At 56.4% G+C, this 7,151-nt stretch overlaps 1 pseudogene; it reads right to left on the bottom strand.

Moving 5' to 3' along the window:
- Window positions 1-551: 551 nt before the first annotated feature.
- LOC144164843 (uncharacterized) lies at window positions 552-2,665 on the bottom strand (annotated as a pseudogene).
- Window positions 2,666-7,151: the final 4,486 nt, after the last annotated feature.

The raw sequence follows: 7,151 nt of genomic DNA, 5'->3' as shown, positions 1-7,151 counted from the left end.
GAACTTTGTAATAGTCGCAATGTTTATTATGGAACAAGCTTGGCATGGCTTCAGTTGACTTCGGGGCAGGCTTGCTAAAACATGTTGTGGTACGTTAAAAATCGGCGTCAAAAATATGTGTTATTAGGTTCATACCCGAAGTTTTTTGTAAACCAGATTACAAATCTGTGGACAAACCATGCAGAAAACGCTAAGTTAATGGCCTGCCCCCCCCCCCCCCCCCCCCGCAAATGTTTGTAGACCAACCACCTACAAAACAAATATTAAGTGTACGTGGCCTACTCTACCACGATCTTGGCAATCTTGGTCCACAGAACAAAGCTGAACAGTATCATGTGGTCTGGTCCACAGAATAAAGCTGAACATTATCCTGTGGTCTAGTCCACAGAATAAAGCTGAACATTATCCTGTGGTCTGGTCCACAGAATAGGCACTGCGTACACACAAACAGGGGAACATGAAAACACAAGAAAGTTACCGGAAAGTTGTTTCACGGTGAGTGCGCGGTGCTCCACGCGCGATGGCACACGCACACATCAATTGGCGGGGGAAGCACAGAAACAGAAGAATGTCATCGACAGAAGAGGTTACACGGTGGACGCACGGTGATCCACACTCGAATGCACTCACACACACACTGTTGGCGAGGGGAACATAAGTTGTCGAAGAGTTTTTTCACAGTGAACGCACAGTGATGCGAATGTGAACTAACACACGCACTCAGGTGATAATCCTATGTCAGCATGTCGAACCAACTGCCCAACACAGACTGCTGGCCTGAATCAGGCCTGGCGCACAATGGTCCACCACTGAGTCGGTCGCTGTTTGTGGGCCGTAGCCGCAGAGTTCTGTGTCGGGATGTGTCCGGCCTCCCCACCACTCTCACTTGCGTCCAGCTCGTCACCACTTCCATCGGGCGTTTGGGGGAAACCGAGTGCCCGTGGGAGTGTGGCGCCATCCACCGGGGCGGGCCGTAGAGTCGTGCACTGGAGGACAAGGTGTTCTCCAGTCTCCTCCTCCGCTCCGCAGAGCCGGCACATGGTGCACCCAATGGTGTTGTCGAAGCGGCTGCGGTAGACGAGGGTGCGAAGAGCTCCTGCCCTCGCTTCGAACAGGAGGCTGCTGCCCATGCTGTTGTCATAGAAATTGACAGTGGAGATTTCTTGTTTGTGGCGACGGCAGAAGTCGAGGGTGGACTTATGCTCCATACTCCTGCACCCCAGAGTGTTCTCCACCTCTATGACTCGCCGGCGGACCTCACGCGACCACTTGGCTGCATTGTCAGCCGTGATGGGTTCTGTGGGGAAGCCGTAGTTCCCCTCCAACTTATGCACTCGTTGTGTCCAATCGGTCTTCATGCAGGTCGCCAAGAGGTACTCGAAGACTCTGCGTGCCCAGTGCGTGCGGGGTAGGAACAGGAGACTGCCATGGTATGCAATCTTGCTGGAGGCTTCCTGGGCTTCAAAACTCAACCAGCCCATGTCTCCCTGTACCGCCTTGTAGGAAGCAGGTAGGGTGCGGTGGCCTCCTACATTTTATTGGAGAGAGTGTAGGCCCGGCCAGGAGTGGGAGCGGTGCAGACATGTGGCCGCCCAGGCGCTCGGTCGTGTTCGATCTGTTGTTCTCTCGCGTGACGCGTGGCTGATGGTAGGCAGCCGTTGATGATGAGGATAGTGGCGATGCAAGCAGATGATGCGCCACTACAGCCTCATTGGCGACCCGGCCATGACAGCTGAGGGCGGCCCTTCCAACTTCCCGTTGCTGTCTCTCTAGCCAATCTCGCATTCCGGGCGAGAGACAGACTACTGCGTTAGTGAATGTGAGGCCTGGTATGTGGACCAGCTTCCAAAGATCGCGGATCATTAGGAAGTGGTTACAGCTCCACATGCACCGCCGGCGAAGGATCTGCTGGGATCGGAGAGCCGCCTGCCAAAGCGCGCTTTCGTGCCTGTTGTACTTTGCTTCCTCGGAGCAGAGGGTAACGCCCAGGTACCTGTACTCATCATAGGAAGCCAGGGGCTCTCCACCCAGAGTCAGCACAGCAGAATCAGCCTCATCCCCGGCGAGACGCACTACCGCCGATTTGCGCGCATTGAAGCGCAGGCCGAGGCATGATATTTCCACCTGGCAGATGTCGAGAAGCGTCTGAAGGTCTTGGCTGTTCTCTGCCATTACCACCAGGTCATCTGCAAACGCCAAGGCAGGCACGCGGTGATTCTCACTGGCACTGGTCGTACTGAACCGCAGACTGAATCCAAGGTTGGACTTCAGCAGTGCCCGCTCCAGTCTCGACGCATACAAAATGTCCAGCAGAGGCGAGAGCGGGCAACCCTGTCTGAGGCCTTTGGTGACCACAATGGGGTCAGACACTGCGGTGCCTAGCTGCACAGTGACTATGTTCCGACTGTATAGCCGCTGAATGGTCGACAGGAGCTGCGGTGGCAGGCCGAGAGCAGACAGGCAGGAGAAGAGGGGTGCACGAGGAACACTGTCATACGCCTTCTCTACATCGAGAAAGCCGCACAATAGCATCCGTCCTTCCTTCCTTGCAATTTCGGCGCATTGCGAACAGGTTGTCGTCTAGGCGCCTACGTGGTCGAAAACCGTTTTGAAGGTCTGTCAGCAGACATTTGACCTTGATTACTGCCGCAAACAGGCGGTACATCACGCTGGTGACGGTGATAGGCCGATAGTCCTGTATTTTTCTTGCATCTCCCTCCCGCTTCAAAACCAAAGACACTCTGCCCAGATGCCAGTCATCGGGAACAGGTGCACCCTCAATGATGGCTGTGAGCAGGTCAGCAAGTTGCGCCCTCGAATCGGCACCCAAGCACTTGAGTGGTCAAGCGGGCAAGTCGTCGGGGCGGGCGGAAGAGGTGGTCGCACCATCTCCCTTACGGTGTTGTGCGCAGCTGGGGGAAGCTGTTGCAGTTCCCGTGTCCAAGGAAGGGGGGCAGTGGTGGGGGAAGGGTGATTGGCAACCTCCCGTTCATAGCACCCACGGCGCTGTACGCCTCCGGCATGCCAAGCTGCGGGTTCCATATCGGTGGAGGAATTGGTCCTCGTGTTGGCATGGCGGCTGCCGAGTGCGGCACTCGGGGGTGCATCGACGGTACTGTCGAAGAGACCTGACTGGCGGGCATTTGGTGATGTCCAGAAGACACTGGGGGAGGCATCATGTGACTCACTGGCAGAGGTGGAGCTTGAAGAGTTTGCACCGGCTCCGGCAGCGTCCCCATGGCTGGTGTCCATGGTACTCCTTCCTGCGGTTGGAGTGTTGGCTGAGAAAACTGCAGCAGCGGCGTCCTCTGTGCCAGTGAACGAGGCGGAGCAGGGTGCAGTGTGGTGGCGGATGCGCTCATTGGCTCCACACTCCTGTTGGTGGGTGCCTGTTGAACCAGTGGCGTCTCTGACCTCGGTGCGTCTGGCTTTCGCTGATTTTGCCACCGCTTGTCTAAAAAAGGGAGTGTTGCCTGCGAAATCTTGGCTGTCACAAAGCTAGCGCCCTCGAGGCTGTAGAGGCCATCCTTTTCCAGCATCGTGTCCTGCCAACCCCTGCTGAGGTCGATGAACCTGTGATGGGTTCGCCGGCACCACTTTTTGATGCTCGCGTTGGCAAGCAGTAGTGCCGCTCTTACCTCCGCGCCCTTCGTCGCCACATCCGGTATTGAGCAGACAGCGAAACCATCCACACTATCCGCACTGCTGGCGTTCAAAGTGTGAATAATCTCCTCTGGCGTTTTACGGAGTATTTCCACCAGGCCGACGTGCAGCACATAGCGCCTGTGGATCGGTCGAGCCCTGCGCTCGTACGATGCGATGTATTTCAATGCTGTAGCAGTTGTAGCTTTTTTCCCATAGAGCAGGCCTACTGCTCCTGGCGAGTCCATGGCATGTAGGACCACTGCAGCCATTTTGCCCACATTGGCGTCTCCCACTATAAGGACTTCTTTGCGCGCACTGCGTGCTGGGAAAACCCAGTTTCCCCCGCTTCGGATCGGCATTCGGCCGTGCTCAGTGGGCTGACTGGCAAGTTGTTGCAAGTGGAGATCCTTTTGGGCGGCTTCAAGCTGAGCGTGGGCACTTTGAGGAGTGTTGTCAGATGAGTTCTCCTGATGGGTTTAACCGCGCTTAACCTTCACCTTTCCTTTCTGGCTTGGCAGTTCCCCACATTCCTTGCCCAGCAGCATCGGCGCTGCAACAGTTTCGACGGAGGATCCGAGGCAACCATTTTGTGTAGATTGCTCACTGTCGTTTCTCGCTTCACCTTCCGCGCGCCTTTCCTGAGAGACCTCAACCTCTTGCCTCCTGCTGTCGGTCGTGATGTGGCTTATCCCATCCAAAAAAATCGCAAGGTCTTTTGTTGCGGACTCTAACGAGACTCGCTCTGGCATGGCTTGCGACTCCACATTTGCTTGCTGGCCTGACGATAGGCTCTGTTGTCGTCTGGCACAAACATCTGGAGTGCCTGGGTAGGGTGTTGGCTCTATACCCTGCGGTGCTACTGCGTCCGAGTCAAGAGAGTCCACTGCTAGCTGTCGTGTTTTCGTCTCTTGCCCAACGCTTTGCTGCTGGGAGCTCGGCTCCTTCACCGCAGCATTCACCTCCACAATGCGGCTGCTGGTTGTCGTCAAAGACACAATTTGTTCTTGTAACTGCGCCACTTCACCTCGAAGCTTCTCCGTCTCGGTTTCCAGCGCTGACAGTTTCGCTGCCAAGGCATCCTCCCGGGAGCATATCCTGCACACGTATCCCTCTGCAGCTCGGGCTTCTCGGTTTGTTTTGTACTCCGTTTCTTCGAGATATGCCCACCTGCCACATCAGTCGCATCGGACCTGTGGTGTGTCGGCATTCTCTCGTCTCAGCGTACTTCTTGCCATTTCGTCAGGCAAGGCGGTCAACATGCGAAGTGACGCCAGAAGGGAGAGTCAGCGGCCTGGGAACATGTTTGACGAGGGTATGCGAGGGGACTGACCCTTGGGAGAGGCTGGCTCCCGGTAGACACGGCCATTGCTTCGCCTGGTGCGTCGTCCGGACACTCGGTGGATATTCAGCTGTCAGTGCCTCTGGTAGATGGCGTCACCGTGTCCTCTCGGGCCGCACTGTAATGTGCTGGGGCCTGGTCGCAAGGCCTAGTGACCGAGCAGGCCCAGCTTACGGAACGACAGCGCACTGGCCAGACAGCCGCCACATGTCACTACACCGACACTTACTGGTTCACCACGAACTCCCGTGAGCTGGGTGCAGCCCGCTGCCAGACTCACTTTGCCATCGAGCCAATTTCCCACACATCCCACATGAGAGCAGCACACACATGCAACACCATCGGCTGGCATAGGCGACGCGAGTGGGCGACGCGAGCCCAACTTGGGGGCCCACCAGTTCCAGAGTAGATGGGGCTGTCCGGGAGTGTTTGGGGGTCTCCAAAGAGCTGGACTCCAGTTCTCGTGCACCACTCTGGATGAGTCGTCCCCGACCGTTGAGGGCCTTGCAGATGGTCGGGTCAGACTTGACGGCGCCAGCTGATCTCCAGGATTCCTTGGAGAGCTCATGGGATGGACTGGAATACCCCCTTCGGGGCTGGCCTCGCTGCTGTTGGCCAAGGGCTCTCCTTGGGTCTCGGGAACTTCGAGCCTTCGAGCCCGGATGTGGTCCCTGTGCCTAACCCACATAGTGCCGTCCTCTAACAAGACTTCCGCAGATAACGCACTGGTCTTCCTCCCCACTGTGGCCGGGACCCACTGATCTCCTGGCTTGAAGTTCTTCGCCCAAATGGCCGCCCCCGGCGGTGGCACGCCTTCTGGGCGGGCTCCTCTATCCGACCTCCCCTTTTGCTGTAGCTGTCGCAGTCCCACTCGTCTCCATAGGTCAGTATGCAGGAGGTCGAGCTCAGTCTTCAAGCGGCGGCCCATAAGCAACTCGGCAGGAGAACGGCTCGTCAGCTGGTGTGGAGTGATTCTGTAGTTAAGCAGAATTCTGGCTATCTTGGTCTCAAAATCCGCAGCCCTGGCTTTCTTGAGTTTGTTCTTGATTGTCTGGACCACTCTTTCAGCAGCTCCATTCGAGGCTGGGTGGTAGGGAGGTACCATCGGGCTGGTAGTGAAGCCGAATTTTCAACGGAGGTGGTAGAGGCGGTTGCACCACTGTGTGCATTCACCTTTGAGTGCCATGTAGTGGAACAGTCGCCGCGCCCAGCGTTCGTCGTTCATGATGCGGAGTGGCTGTTCGAACGCAATCTTTCTGGTGGCCTCGCGAGAATGAAACGTTGACCATCCCAGGTCATCTTGTATGGCCTCCATAGCCACTCGGCCATGGCAGCCTAAGGCAAGGCAGCCCACCTTTCGCTGACCACGCTCAAGCCACCTCCATGTGTCGACGCACATACTGCGGCATTCACAAAGGTGAGACATAGGACGTGCACCGATTTCCACAGGTCGCGAACCAACAGGTATCGGTTACACCCCCATAAGTACCGTCTGTGCAGGATACAGCTGGTGCGTCTCGACTTTTCTTTCAGCAGTGCCGCGTGTGTAGCATACTTGTAGCCAGTGGTGCTGAAAATTATGCCAAGGTAACAATAGCTGTGCATCGATGGAACCTCTTCACTGCCATGCAGCAGCACAGCGCGAGCTTTGTCCTTTGGGTCAGAGAAGCACAGGACTGCTGACTACTTGCACTTGTTGAAGGCCAGTCCCAATGGAGACAGATGCTCAGCCGAGGCGATGACAAGTCCTTGTAGCCCAGCCACACTTCCAGAGAGCAGAACAAGATCATCGGCGAAGACCAGCCCTGGAAGCGTCGACATTTGCGGGAGTCCATCTTCGGAATAGAGCAGGGGGAAGCCGAGTCCCGACTCATTAGGGGCCTTCTCTGGCCCTGCTACGTACAGCATATATAGCAGCGGGGAGAGCGGGCACCCCTGATTGAGTTCCCTGTGTATTGCCACTGGCTCCATGCGGACTTCTCCGAAGCATGTCACTGCCTTGTTGCCGGTGCATAAGCGCCACAGGAGGTCAATCCGTTTGGATGGCATAGCCGGCTCACTCGTGTTGCAGCATAAGGTCATGTATGCCATTGTCATACGCCTTAGTGACATCTACAAAGCATGTTACCATGCCCCGAGATTCTTTCCGCGCAATTTCTATGCACTG

This window comes from Haemaphysalis longicornis, unplaced genomic scaffold, assembly GCF_048455015.1.
Source record: "Haemaphysalis longicornis isolate Haplotype H1 unplaced genomic scaffold, Haemaphysalis longicornis Haplotype H1 scaffold_14, whole genome shotgun sequence".
Classification (NCBI taxonomy): Eukaryota; Metazoa; Arthropoda; class Arachnida; order Ixodida; family Ixodidae; genus Haemaphysalis; species Haemaphysalis longicornis.
This window is presented reverse-complemented; position numbering and strand designations above follow the sequence as displayed.